Source organism: Plectrocnemia conspersa, unplaced genomic scaffold, assembly GCF_051122295.1.
Source record: "Plectrocnemia conspersa isolate PC_06_02 unplaced genomic scaffold, ASM5112229v1 ptg000008l, whole genome shotgun sequence".
NCBI lineage: Eukaryota > Metazoa > Arthropoda > Insecta > Trichoptera > Polycentropodidae > Plectrocnemia > Plectrocnemia conspersa.
In genome coordinates this window covers 19,346,957-19,362,720 of record NW_028277172.1, presented here as the reverse complement: position 1 = coordinate 19,362,720, position 15,764 = coordinate 19,346,957, and the positions used below count along the sequence as shown (strand labels likewise).

The 15,764-nt window shown below is 28.6% G+C and overlaps 1 protein-coding gene across 7 annotated transcripts in view; it reads left to right on the top strand.

The window, feature by feature from the left end:
- Positions 1-8,800: 8,800 nt before the first annotated feature.
- Positions 8,801-15,764, top strand: part of LOC148233279 (neuroligin-4, Y-linked-like) — a 97,149-nt gene continuing 90,185 nt past the window's right edge. For 3 of the 7 annotated variants that reach the window (XM_088189698.1, XM_088189695.1, XM_088189699.1), the window contains exon 1: positions 8,829-9,093. The gene's annotated coding sequence lies outside the window, so the exon portion shown is untranslated. Of the gene's footprint in view, positions 9,094-15,764 lie in introns of all 7 variants that reach the window. The other 4 variants (XM_088189693.1, XM_088189696.1, XM_088189697.1 and 1 more) reach the window with 4 other exon arrangements.

Here is a 15,764-nt window from a genome sequence, read left to right as displayed (position 1 = left end):
AATTGAATTGATTATTTAAATTAATTATTAAATTTAAATATTTTTTGTAAACAAATTTTTAATTTAAATATTTTTTTAATTAAAAAAAAATATTGAATTAAATTCATTATTTAAATTAATTATTAAATTAAAATAAATATTTTAATTTTTTATTTAATTATTTTAAATTTATTATTAAATTAAATTTATTTTTAATTTAGGTCAGAGCATTAAGCGGCAGATAATATCAGATTATATTCTTCAACAATATTGTTTGTTAATTTTAAGTAAATATTGCGCCTTTATTTGGTTGATTAAAAATTTTATCGATCCAGTTAAAGTCACATAGGCAGAAGTTAACGTATTAAATACCTTCCGAAAGATTAAATTGAGATAAACACTTTCTTAAAACTTTTTATAGAACTCCATCTAATACACAACTTTGCATTAAAACATTTGCTATTTTATACAAATTGCTAATTTTATCGATCCAGTTAAAACCTCTTAGGCACAAGTTATAGCATAAATAATACTATTGACATTGCCTTTTACCTATGCAATTTTATATTTTAAATTGTAAAATTCTAAGTTAAATAAATAGTTTTATGCATTAACATACATAATGTTTACCATAATTAATAATAAATAGATATTGTAGCTTACTATCAAAATTAGTATATGTTGATTTACAGATTTATATGAAAGTTACTATGGTAGTTTTTTTAATTAAACTTATACTACTTTGTATTAAAGCTTAGTGAAGTACTTTAAAAATAAATATATAAATAAACTTTAAGAGCAATGTAAATTAAAATTACCTATTTTTTTACATATATCTAAAAATACAGGTTTAATCTAAACAATCCAGGTGACAATGGTTTTACTTTTAGTTAAAAAATGTGTTTAAACATATAATCGGACAACAAATACACTTTTAATTTGTTTTAAAGTACCGGAGAGGACCGGAACGCCGTTCCAGGCCATGATACCCATCGACAATACTGTTGTGTCTCGTAAAAGGGTTAATAACACCGTTCCGCTTCGTTGTCAAAAACAGCACACGAATAAAAGCACCCTAGCACGAAAATAATTAACGTTTTAGATATTTTTAAATAAAAATGTAAAAACAACATTAATCCGATAAATTAAAGTAGATTTTTTTTAATTGTATGTTTATAAAGCCGGACAATAAAAAAAGATAATACTGATATTTTAAAAGACTTTTAATGTTACAGAAAACATCAAAACAATTGGAAGCATTTTTTATTTTACCTTTTTTTAAAAATTAAAGTAATGTTCATTAGCGTATTTATTGTTTTACCTGTATATTTACTGTAGCTTTAATTTTTTGAACTAAATCACCCTGTTTGAGCTTACAAATATTCGTTTGTCGATAGCTCGATATACTCTCGTCTTCTACCGGCGTTATTGACAATCAAACGACATTTGCCAGACATCGCTGGCATGTCAACTAAACCTTTTCTCCCTCGTCTTTTCTCCAGCTTCTAACATGTCACCAATCGAATCATTGTCAATGCCTGAATGATTGATGGCTATTCACCAGCTTTCAAAAAGGTAAATTATTTGTGGGCGGAGATTATTTTGTATTTTTATTTATAAAAAAATCAATAGATATATTTCTAATCATAAAAAAATATTTTCACCATTCTTATTTTAATAATATTTAAGTATGGTATGTGTAAACCAATCTATAAAAATAATTAAAAATTTATTAATTAAAAAAAATCAACAATAACTGAAATTAATCAACATTAACTTCCCTGTTATATTTTAATACGTTTATACACAATGGAAGAATGAAAATAATTATATCTGTTAGGTAAAGATTTCAAGAATATCCTTAAATTTAATATATTATAGATATGTATAAAATATTATTATAATATAAATTTCAGTAATTTAAAGTCTTTGTAATTTATAAATAATGCGATTTTCTTATGCTAATAAATTATAAAAAAGGCCAGTTTGAATTGTGAAAAATCTGTTTTATCCGCTTAAAATAATGATTTCTTTGTTAAAATGGGATACCACTGTGAGAAAACTTTTATCAGCTTAAATCATATAATCAGTATCTGCCATGAATAAAATAAAAATATCTATTGGTTCGGAAAATATAACGTGTACGTTCGGATAAATCCTCAAAGCGGCTGTTTCTAATCCCACATGGAGTGGGTAATGGATATACATACGAAAATGCAAACAAACAGGAATCACTACTCTTCAGACAACCCCTTAGATACTGCGTCTGAGAACTTATTTGGGACTTTTTATAGATTTCTTCTACTGATATTTACACTAAGGCATCTATTTCTGAGTTTCATGGCATCAAATCTTTAAGAGCTATTCGTCTTAAACTACAACCAAGATGAGGCTGACTCAACTTTAGACTAACTAAGATCGCAGAAGCTGCTGCTTTAATCTTCGCATCTACTGGTCTAGCTCAATGTTCGGAATTCAGGATGAGCAAACACACACTGAATACGCCTGCAACCTACAGTCACTCCTATAAAAAACTATGCTATTTCTCACTTATTGTACAGCATTTTAGATAATAACAAACTTTAAAAATATAATAAACTTCTGGTACAAGGTAATGACACACAATTTCATATTGCGTAGTAAATTTAACTATATATTCATAAATGTAATTTTATTGACACCCATAATAGCAGATATACATTTCCACTGTATATTTTTTATTAATCTGTATAGATAGCGTAGTAACAGTAGCCTAAGTACGTTAGTTGAATCTTGTATTTTCGAAAAATATATCCATTACGTTTAATCGCCAATCTGGCGACCGTTTCGAGAGGACGTCGGGGAAGAAAAAAAACTCTCCGAATTGAAATCGGATGCAAATTTCCGAACGTCTGAGATTCGCCATTAAATCCCGGCAATTTCCCGGAGAAACTTTAGTCAGGAATTTCATGTTCCATGGCTCGGGGATGTCGTTCGCACGACGGGACATTATTATTTATTACCCTTGGATATAAATTAATTACCAACATGTTCGATTCAATTAGGTCCAATTATGGATATTAGACTGCCGTCTCATGGGCACGATGGCTCATTGTTAAAATACGATACAATCGACTTTTCGCCGATAATTTCCCATAAGCGGAAACATTTTTCATGAGCCATTATCATGAGGGAGTGATTGATGTGCAAAGGAATGACTGACCCTTAAATAAAATTATGTTACATAAACATATATATTAAATCTTACAATGAATCATATGGTGTACATGACTCTTATCTTAAGCATATTTTTCAAAAATTGTATTAATATATAAATCAAATTATACTTGTAAATTCATTACACTCTATTATCTAGAAGTGCTTATAAATAAGGGTTGAGATGAAATGAATAATGAACGATCGCAGACGTTTGGCGTTGATGAAAATAAATATAAAGCAAATTGATATAAATAACATTAAGCTTTTTATTAGGATTAGTGTTAGACTTAGATCATTTCGTTGTCTAGACGCTGAAGACGGTTTGCTGACTTTGCTTCAGTATTTATAATTTACGTATTTACTGGCTTTCAAAAAACCTTAAATTGGTTTAGCGAATGAACCGAAGAGAGCTCATTTTTCATAGGATAAATAAAAATATTTCGCTTGTGTAAGCATTTTAATAAATTTCACCTGTCATAATGAAAGCTCGTGAAAGCCTTAAAACAATTTATGAGAGCTTGTTGGATGTGCTTCGTTATATCGGACCGAAAATAGATTTTCATGAAAATACATCTGTGGATTAAAGTGTAGGCCGAAGCCGACAGATGTCTTTGATGGACTTAAATCCGATTTATAACATGTTTTTCGTTTATCGCAATAAAATCATAAAAATAATAATAAAATAAATTCAATATTGTATATTATTATTAAATAAAAAAAATATTTTTATTTTCTTGTATGAATATAAAAAAAATATTTGAAAACAGTGGTTTCCTTTTATGCATTGTGTGACAATTACTTAAAATCACAATAATATTACTTAAATAAGATTAAAACGAAGGCTGGTATAATGTATTTGTATCAAAATGAGTCCTGTTAAGTTTTCGAAACTCTTAGCAGTGGAAAAATGTTATGATAATGTCCTAATTTGTCAACAATTGTCAACAGTTGGAGCCACTCTGTATTACAATGACGATTCCTGGTTAAGTTTTTACCTTATTTTAAAATGGTTTAGAATTGTAGTTATGAGATGTTGCAATTGAAAACTGCATGCAGTTACTTACAGATAAGTAAACACAAGTTATGGATTAATTAGCCATATTTTTAATAAATAGTTTTCTAATTTTATTTTAAGGTAGTTTAATTCTTAAACACACTATTTTTCATATTAAAAAGAAAGTCATAGTAAGACCTTAAAATATTTTTCCTAACCCAATGGAATTATCAATAATTATGAAATACTAGTGGCCTACGTTATTCTTTACTTTTAAAGCTTTGGTTACGAATTTCTTGAGTTATATATGATTTTTTTTTAATTTGTTGAATGAAATATCTACAAAAAGAGGTATTAGAGTTAAAATATTTAAAATCCATGGTATCCTTTATTAAAATAATTTTGTACCGCATTAAAATATCATGCCTGTAATTTAATTTTAAATCACATAATATATTATGTTTTCCAGGTTTACCATTTATTTTTATAACTTAATAACAATTCAGTTTAAAGTTAAATTGTAAACACTATTTATTAGATTTACAAAGACTAGATTTTTTAATTTATTATAAATATCTGTTTCTATCTCAACCATTTAATTTTTTATTAATCTAATTTATATTTCTTTATTCTACGCATTGCTTTTACTTTAAATATGACATTTGATTGATACCTATCGAGCAACTCCACGATTTTATTAATATATCTTGCATAATATATATTTATATCGAGCTACGGCTTTATCTATTTATCATTGAATTTAAATATGAAAGCAAATTCGAAGTCGTATTTTTAAGTGGCATGTATATCGTACTTGGATCATGGTTTTAATAGAGTTGTAGTACATTTCAAAAGTGTTGTTTGAAGTATCAATGAAATACGTTTTCTTTATTGCAACATAAAATAACAATAAGGAAGCAATTTTTATTGTTTACTGTGCAAATGTAAACAGTGAAAGCATTAAATAAATACTAGCTGTTGCTCTTCCACTATCGTGGCAGCTATTTAAATACATATATTTCTGGCTGGAATAAACCTGAAAAACTGTATTTCAATTTGGTTTCGTAAATAATTGATGCACTTTGTAATGAATATAACAAAATGTATACTATTGTATAATAAAAATGCATATCGTCATCCCTTGCGTATTATAATAGTGAATTAAAAATAGTGTTATAAGAGAAAATAATTTATTATTAAGTAGATCTAGTAATTATAACACAATTAATTTTTAAACTATAAATTCCTGTTCATGTAGAATAAAATAATACCCGTGTCTTATTTTTTCAGTCAAAAGTAATGATCAAGAAATTTTTAAGGATTTTTTTATAATTTTAAAATTGACTTTTGCTTCACCCATTTATTATTTGTAGAGTTTTACTGCAACCAATAATTTTCATTTTTTTTTATTTGCCATTTTAAACTATCCATTATATTTTGCGTCAGCCCTGTATATAATATTCATGTTTAGAATTCACATTTCGGTAATTTCTCCCCGGAACAGTCCTCTGGGGAATTGCCCTGAACAAGGTCCGCTGAAGCAAACGATGGGAACAGAATCCGACAGATTAATGCTTTTGGGAGACAATTTTGCAAATCGTCTCTCATAATCGAGGTCGTTAAGGTCACATTTTGAAAATTTAACGCCACAAACGGCCGCTCCAGGACAATGCCATCGGACAAAGCGACCGCTAAGTTATTTTTTTGTCTAAACACCTATATAATAAAAGTGTCCATTAAGCATCAATCAAAATGATGGATTACTATTGCGGTTCGCACAGAATCCTACATTATTTGATACGATATTTTTTTACCATCGTTTCTTTTTTATCTTAGTTCCCATGTGGTTCATGCTTAGATTGGATACATTAAGGGCAAACTTTCGATTGATAGAGTTTTTAATATATAACTAGATATTTAGCAAGGCCCTGGTGATTGATTGAAGCTTCTGTATTAAAATTCAACAAGACCTTATGACATTCAATGGGTTAAATCTGTGCATCAATCCTTCTTCCATTAATTGATGGAAACATGCCAAAAGTTTGCAGTAAGGGGTCAGAAAATGGATCTTTAAAACAGAGATGATAAATAAATTTCGCTGTACTCATATTTTGTATGAATAATAGCTATAAAAAATATACGAAATTATATATATTATTTTTCAAGGCAACAGATTTTTTTTAATATTAAGCTTACATGATATTGATTCGACAGCTAATAGAGAAACTATTGTATCTTGGCAAAAGACTTTGTCAAAGAAAATCCGTGTCTTTTGATGGTTTATTTTGTTCAGTTTACGAGCGGAGGGATGCGCTCGATGGAGACTTTATTTTTCATCTTAGCATTAAAATTAGAAGCAAGTTAATGGACGCATAACAAGCTCGGCATGTCGCGGCTGTTTATATCGAGCGGTCCGAGTTTTGTGCTTGGGCACCAAGAATAGAAGCCCAACATGTGTCAAAGTGTTGTGCATGAACGCCTGAGATCAACAGGGTCAACTTACGAAGAGACCTTTGGTGTTACGGGTCGAAGGAGGCTTTTAAGATGAATTAAGGTCCTGGCCGAAGATTAGTTCGTAAGTGCTATTCAGGAAGTCCCAAACTGATTAAGTTGGTAAATATATTTATTTAAAGAGACTGCTCTAGAAAATTGATTGCGTGTTATCCATTCATATATTCAGTGAGACAGTGTTTATGTTTGGACTTGTTAAGTTCTATTATTAAAATATTTTTATATAAAGTACCAAGTTTATTTATTTTTAAAATATTTAATTGCTGATTTTGGGGCAAGTATATTGATTATTTTCACTGAATGCGTTTAAAATTTAAAAACTCACGTATTGTCGACCAAATGATATGTTCTACACAACCCATAGCAGTGAAGACAGCATACCATTGTATTAAATTTAAACTTATTTCTTCTATATATGACAAAGAGGCAATCAAAAGACACAGAATAAATACGTGGCATAGAATCGTCTTATAAGATACGGTTTCGCATTAGCTAATAAACTTTAGATAATTAAATGATAATGGTCAATATTTCAATAATTGTGGATAAAATATTTATTTAAATAAATAAATAGTCGCTTCTTACGACAAGTCAAAATATTTCTGAAATTCATTAGATGCCCAAGGAAAAGTTTTATTAACAACTGCATGCTCTACACTCCTAAGCGATTCACTGTATACAACTGTCCGTCAGTGAAGTTCTCGACAATGGAGCTCTCGAATAAAGTTGTCCGGATTTAATTTGGTAAATTCCTATCTATACTCGTTATTTAACAATCGTCCGGGAGAAGTTGGAACGCGTATTGATGACGAAAAAAATGGTCACGAGAGCAAAAATAGAAATTGAAGCAAAAAAAAATGGTACGGAAGCAGTTTTTATACCGTGACGTATTCGAATATCTCGAATGGTGTCTGTATGACGTGTAGCTACAAATAAAAGCAAAAATATATATTTTAACTTTAAGTAATTAAAAATAAATAAGGCGCTTGATAATTACTCAATTAAATATGTTCTCTCAGTACATATTTTTACAGTTCATAATTGATTATTGAAAGTTTAACTTTGTAAACTACATAATTAACACAACGAAACATTTTCTACTATTTTTGTAGTAAGATCAATTGAATTCGACAAAATTTTCAGGATTTAAAAAGGAACAAGTTGAGTTGAGATGAGTGGAAATAAATATCGTCCATTTAAAATATAGTGCCACGAGAGCTATTGTAGGACAAATTTTAAAATGGCTAGACAATGAGTAACCGGATGAGTATATATCAATAGTATTCAACAGCTGTTAAAAAATGTCAAAATAATATTTAATTGATATATTTTTTTTTTTATCATCTACATTCAATGGTTTTATAATAAGTAAAATAGTAGAGAATGAGGCAAATTGATTTTTTGTTTAAAACGTTAAATATCCTAGAGGCGACCCTGTCGACTTTTCATATGTGAGTACGAAATATTTTTTAATGTTCTGTTGTCACTTGACAGACGTTATTTCAATGCGTTACAATGAAATAAATCTGTATTAACTATATTCATTGATTAGACAAATAAAAATTGATGACATCTAAAATATTTATTATGAATTAATATGTGCAATATAATTTATAATCATTAGATGGCACTTTGCAACTGGGGCCAGTCTAGAGCTAGACCTTACGTAATAAGCTATTCCGACCATAATTATTAAATCTGGTTTCTAAGCCATCGTCCCAAACTATATCAAAGGCTTGCTCAATTTTCAGCAGGAACAATCCTATGCTTTTTTTGCAAAAAGTGGTGGAATTTAAAAAAATGGAAAAATAAATTAAATATTTATTTAAAAATTAAGGTATAAATTGTTTTATCAAAGGCATAACCTTGTTAAAATTAATTGAATTTCGTAGAAAAAATGCTGTTGATTAGAAAAATCTTATTCGATGTGATTTGAGGGTTTATAATATTCTGATGATTCCACCAGGGAGCGTGCATAGGCAGATCTCACGATGTAAACATTCCGGCGTACCTGCTTTCAAAATAAAAAAAATGACAGATCTATTTTTGATTCCCTCGAGAGCACGCGCGTATTCTTTGGATCTAGTTCATAGTATACGTATAAAATATATTTGTTTTGAAGCCAAAGTTTAGTCCTCTCGCGCGACCGACGCCGAGCATCTCGTCTCTAATTATACATCGGCCGGCGGTGCTCGTTTTGGACGCGTTTCTCGTGTCACAAAAGTGCCTTCTGAAGACATTTCTAAAACTATTTTAGAATTCGGAAACAGAAGCACGATCAGTCGCGCGCCGGGATGAGTCTCGACGAGTGTTGGAATTCGCGCGGTCCGGGAATGTAGTGATTCTGTGATTCTGTGATTTTGTGATTTTCAACATGTGCATTTTTTGAGTTACCGGTTATAAATGTGACGGTAAATTAATAAATAAATATAAAAAAACATATTATAATTAATTAAATATAATCTTAAATGCTTCGGGCATTCATAGCGAGAATTACTAGTTGGTTGATTACATCTGTGAAAAAAAGGAGAATGCAGTTTTGTTTATTATTATTACAGCATACTTTATTATTGTCTTCATTAAGGCTTAATATTTTTAATCACTATTTCAAAATAAAATATTTGAAAGTTAAAATTTTTATAAAAAGTAGATCGACTTCTGCTAATAAATATTAGAGGTATTTAGTCCCAAATATTTTGGCTTTCGATGTAATCATCATCTTATTTTGAAAGAATCTAGTATAATATATGAATAATTTTTGACTCGATGCAAGCGTAAAATGTGAATCATATAATAAAAAAAATATTCTATTTCACAAATATGAAACATTTTTATTGTAATATTACTTCAAAATATGTTGTTCTAGTTATTTAGAAAATACAATTGTATTAGGTTTTGTTAATAAATAACACAATGTTTTTTAGGCGAGGGATTATTGTCTATCAAAATTTTGTTATTAAATAAGGTATGCATGGGCTCACAAAAACAAATCTAAATACCTGTCTATTACGAACCAGTAAATAACATTTATAATATTTTACTAAAATTTGCTATTAAAAAAATTAATAAAAGTTAGTTATTACAGGATCTGTAGTGTTTAAAATATTAGGCCTAGAAGCCATTTTTTTATGTTCTAGTTTAGATGTGTCGTAGATATATTTTTTAATCATGTAAATAGACAGGCGTAAGCCCAATGCGTTATAATGAAATAAATATTTATGAACTGAATCAGTCAATCAGATATATTACAAACACTCATACCATATGTACCCAAAAAGTGATATAAGGCAATACATTTCGTTATGAACAAGTCTAAATTTTACTGTATTTAAACATAAAATACTAATCAGTAAATAATACTTGAAAAACTAGTACCGTTTAATTTCTATCGCGCCTGCAAGATTGGCATAAGTGGCTAAATTTATTGAATTTTCCTAATATCGTGATGAATTATTAAAATAAAATTGAGCTAGGTATTGCGTAGTGTTAGGAGCTATTTTTTAATATAACATATGTCACTGATTTACACACTTTAATTTCAGTCTGGTTTAGGAATTGTTTATTGTGTTTGACCTATTGTAACGTATTAGGCTAACGTTTATTATGTTGCAAGACTTACTATAAATTAATAAAAAATTTTGGGTAAAATATATATGTAATGACGATTTAAATGTTGCAAGACTTTTCTAAGTTTTAACTAAAGATTTACAATAAATAAATTGAAGAATATTTTTAAATATTTTTTTATAAATCAGCTGTGTATTTCAATTCTATTCTCATCAAGAACATTGATATTTAACTATATTTTTAAAGCAGTATAAAAGAAAAACTTATTTATTAACATTATTACGCCGCATAATAAATTTATTTAAGCCGAACGTCTATAATTACAATTTGAGTCAAACGTTCAAAAGAACTGATTGTTTTACTTTTTCTCAGAATTTTCTAGCATATTTATAATTGTGTTTGGCCTCTCAGCCAAAATGTTTATGGATCATTGATAGTTATTTATTTAAAAGTATCAAGAGTTTCAAGAACCAATTGCGTGTTTATTTGAGTAGCTGATGTTTGAGGAAATGATGCGCAAAAAAATGGTTTGGAGTGTATTTTTTATAAGTACTCGTATGTAATGTCTTATTAATTTTTAATAATCTTAGCAGTCATCTGTATTTGCTATAAAAAATATATAAGACACTTATATTTAAAATTTTGACCCATGTTTAATAAATCGTTTATATATACATATATCTGTGATGTAAAATATTCAACATTGTTTAGATTGCGGTACTTTACATTTCATATATGCAGTGTCTTAAATCGCATTTATCAGATGGTTATTTATCTGATTTTGCATTACATTTAGCTTATTAAAAATCATTAGTAATTATTTGTCTCAAAGAAACACAAAAACATGAACGACGTGTATGGACTAACTAGTCAGAACTTAAATTTATTATTGAATGCGTTATTGACATATTTAAAGTAACCTAATTCAGTTTTATTGTTTAAGTATCCTGTTGAGTTAGAGCTGTAGTAAATTATATGGTTATTTATTTTATTAGGATAACATTTTTCTCTATGTTTATAGTATGTCCAATGCAATAACATTATTAATTCTCGGTTTGCCCCGTATAAATAGTTTTAACAGTCTCTGAGCGCATTTATATTTAGTATTATACAAATGGCACTACGCTAAACCGCGAACAGAACATATGTTAACTCTCTCGCATGAATAATATCATTTTTTAGCAGATGCGCTAAGTGTGTTTACACGGAAGCGGCAATAATTCTTATCCGTCGGTTAAACAATGGATGAAATATTCTTAAATTTATTTTCGCCTCTTGAAGATGACAGCCGAAGTAAACGTTGCTTCACGTAGCTATTGGAAAATAAACATTTTCCGCTCGAAGAAAAGTCTTCGACGTGCGCATGCGCGTTGCGGATAGAGAGATGACGGCGGAAATTTATGTCAGCGGAAACCTTCGCTCGGATAGATAGTCCTTCGGGTGAGATTGGAGAGACGGAAACAATCAGCATGGTCCATTGGATCCGTGCGATAAAACTTTTATCACAATTTCTTAAGCTGGTTTATATTATACTAGCTGTACCTGGTGTGACATAAACCACCAGAATCATATAAATATTAACACTTATTTTTTTCAATGAGGTAAATAAATTTACAAGAAAATTTCAGTTTGATAGTAGCAATATTTTTATTAGTAAGAATTAAATATATGGTGTAGCGTATCTTAAGGTTAATATAAAACGGTGTAAAATAAATTATTTTATTGCTCTATTTTAGATAAATTTAATAAAATAAGTATTACTCGCGTTAATCCATAAATTATGGCATCTTAGTTTCTAGTTTTTTTTAGTTCCACACACAAAAGTGAATATTATTTATCCTTACCATATGATTTAATAATTTATAATTTTATAGTCCTAGCCCATATTACGTTTAAACTTTAATAGTTTTTGATAACGATATAAAAACAGTTTAACATAACTACTTTTAGAGTCTCCGCTTTTACAAAAGCTCCAAAGCCTTTTTTCTCACCATTCAACGTACACCATTATTTTATTTTTTTTCTATTTAAGTATCATTTCTTAATAATATAGAATTAAGTTTGAATCAATTAAGTTTTGTTTTCATATATTTAAAAAAAAATATGTTAAATTTTAATTTATTTTTTTTTATTTTTTTTTCTTGTTAAATTTTAAAACGCAATAAAATTAACGCCTCTTCATGAGTTGATATAAAATCTCAGTTGAATTATACTAAATCATATAATTTATGACGTTATTTTTGGTACCTCAAATTAACTTAAAGGAGACAGGGCTTGATTATAATTTTACCAACTGTTAAGGGCTTGCTGTTCTGTTCGATTGAATATGCCACTTTATTGAGCTATTAGGTTTTAATATATGATATTTAAAATTCAGCATTTTCAACAAATGTATTTTTTTTAAATATTTTGCTGTTCAGTAGTCCTTATGTTATTGTAAGCAAGTCCGATGGCACAACATGTGTGCCATCCTTGCGCAAATGGTTATTGTCCGGTAGCACTACTTTTGTGCCAAGTTTTTATGTAGCATTATTAGTCTATGGCACCGCTCATTTATCAATATTTTTATTAAAAAAATTCAGGGATCCTCAACATTTTTATCAAAAAAAAAAATTTTAATTTTTTTTTATTCTTGTTTATTTTCGGCGATTTTTATTAATTCTTATGAATATTGTATTTGAGCATCGTGACGCATTGGGGTAACCTGTTAGGTTACGATGTTCTTAATTTATTCTAAATAAATAAATAAGTAACAAGTTTCCGTCATCTAGTGAAGTTTAAGTGTTTACAAAATTTTTGAACATAAAAAAATGCAAAAAAATAGTGTTTGGATTTTATCTGTGCAAAATCTAGCTGGTGCATACGTTTATATTTATTAATACAAAGCTTATATGATTTTTACTTTAGACTAGCATACAATTTGTGCAATAACAATATACCTTTTCTCGTCGTAGTTATGCATTGTCGTAATCTCCGAAGTCATTCTCTACTTTTTAGGGTTTCTTTTTTAGTTTTTCTTTGGGCACGTTCAGCTATGTTCTTTTTATTTTAAGTCAGAATTTATTTATTACTATGCACAGCAATCTTCCATGCACAAGCTCTATATAAAATTTATTAAATTTTCCTAATTTTATATACAAATATGTGTACTATTTTTTAATTAGTTTAAGATCTTAGAATTTATATATAAATAAATGATACACAATTACATAGTTTAATTATTTAGCATAGTATATTGCACTATTTCAAGATAAAAAGCATTAATGTTATTTTAATTAAAATAAATGATCCTGCACTTATTCTTATCTATAAAGTACTACATAAGCCTGTATGCTTAGCAATATGTTACACCTTAAGCTTATAGATTTTAAAATCTTTAATATATCTCTGTTATGTAAATTATTTTTAAATCTACATCATAAAGATCCCCATTTTCCAAATTCCTTTCGTCATCAATCAATCATGGCACTGTTTTTGTTTCATTACTTTTTATTCTCATCTATTTTTAAATTTTATTAGTTAAATATGTTATATAATATATCATTTTTTTAAAATTAATTTAAGATATATTACCTGTAATGCAATATTCACGCCTCATAAAATCCCTTTATTTAATCATTCTTCTTCTTTTTCTCTATCGCACTTTACTACGCACTCCCTCGTCCAAAAATGGAACTGGAACTTCTGGATCCCTCACATCTGGTTTTCGTCGATTGCTATTAATTGGCTCGGCTGCAAAATCGAACACGTGCGACTTTAATTTTGGACGTACCTTACGAGTCCTCTGCCAAATATTGCGAACTTGTCAAATATTCTATTGGAAAAATGGGAACGACCTTGTTTTTTGATAGTGTTTTCATGAATTGCGAAATTGCTGGTGCAAGATATTCAAATTGAAATAGACTCGTCTATGTTATATGTATTTAGAATGTCCAATAACCGCTACGTAGTTTTTCAATAATATATGTATGTATTTTGGGACGTATCCGAAAAATGTAACCGCCAGAATGTCAGATCGTCAAACGATGCAAATAACGTCGTGTGCATTGACACACAAATGACAGTGACAGATTGTTAGTGATTTAAAAACGGTTTTTGTTCAATATATGTAAAAATCTGATTTTTTGTATATTTAAAATGGTAAAAATTTTAAATTGCGTAAAATTATTTTCAAGGTAAATAAAGAGAAGCGCTTATTCACAAGCTCATTGAATCAATGTCAATATTTCAATGCCATAGCAACATTATTAAAAAAAAACATATTTTTTTTAACCTAATTGCATAGCTATTATATATTGTATTTAATTTACAATTATAATTACTATTTACCTATTAAATTATCTTGCTTGGATGTATGTTATCGATAAAATTATATTTTACACGAGTGAGTGCGTGCCGCATATCGTCGTTGTTGGATTTATTTTGAGCTTATAAATATTATGTATCAAAAAGCAAAAATTATGTAATGTTTAAATCAGTATACATATTTTTAATTTAGACATTTCGTAAACTATTAATAAAAAATATGTTTTTTTAACTTCTTATATACTGGAAATATAAACATAATCTATTCTTATTTTTACAAAGCAATATCGTTGTTTACGTTTTAGTAAAAGCGATACATTGGCATACTAATCGAAACATGTTTCCAAGCCGTCCGTGATTAATCTTAACCGCATTATCTTTTTTTTGTTATTCGTCTGTAATTATCTTATTATATTTGGGATCGAACCAAACCAACTATTCTTTGATGTGCGCTTTTTCCCCATCGAGGCCGGACGTCTTATGTATGCGCATCTGTAATGGACCGAGGATGCTGTGGATACTATCCGAAATATATAGCTCCAGTGGCAAGAACCAACATTCTTTTGATATTATAATGAGAAGACGCGGACGTCGAGTCGGTTGGAGTTTCTATTAATAAATGAAGCTTCTGCTGCTTTCTGCTTACGCTCTGGCAACACTGGGGCCGATGACACTTTTTTTTTGGGAACGAAGGTAGCAAGCGCCACGACGCTCAAATAATTGGCGTCGGTGTTGTGGGCCGGTGTTTGACATAATAATGATTACGTAGGTATTCATCATGTGTGCCCAAATTAGGTAGCTTTCTAAATCCATTACTCTATTGCTGATTACTGTTCAATTTTCCAGAAAACAATGCTTTATGTTAAAATTGTGCGAATAAAATTAAAACCATTTAAGGAACTTTCGGATTTAAATCACTACGTGACTAAAAACGTATTTAATTAAACATTTATACAGGATGATTATATAAATGTAGTTTTTGCTGTAAAATAAGATCGGCGTTGTGATCTTTCACAATATGTTTAACAATTGTCGTAAATTAAATGTCTAGGTGTTGATTTTTACATAATGCAAACGATATTTTTTTTGTGAAAAAAGTTATACTTATATGCTTAGAAGGTTAAATATTTTTAATTAAATAATATTTTTTTAATTAAAATAAAAATAATGCTTCAATAAAAAAAATTCGGGACTATTTTATATAAAAAGT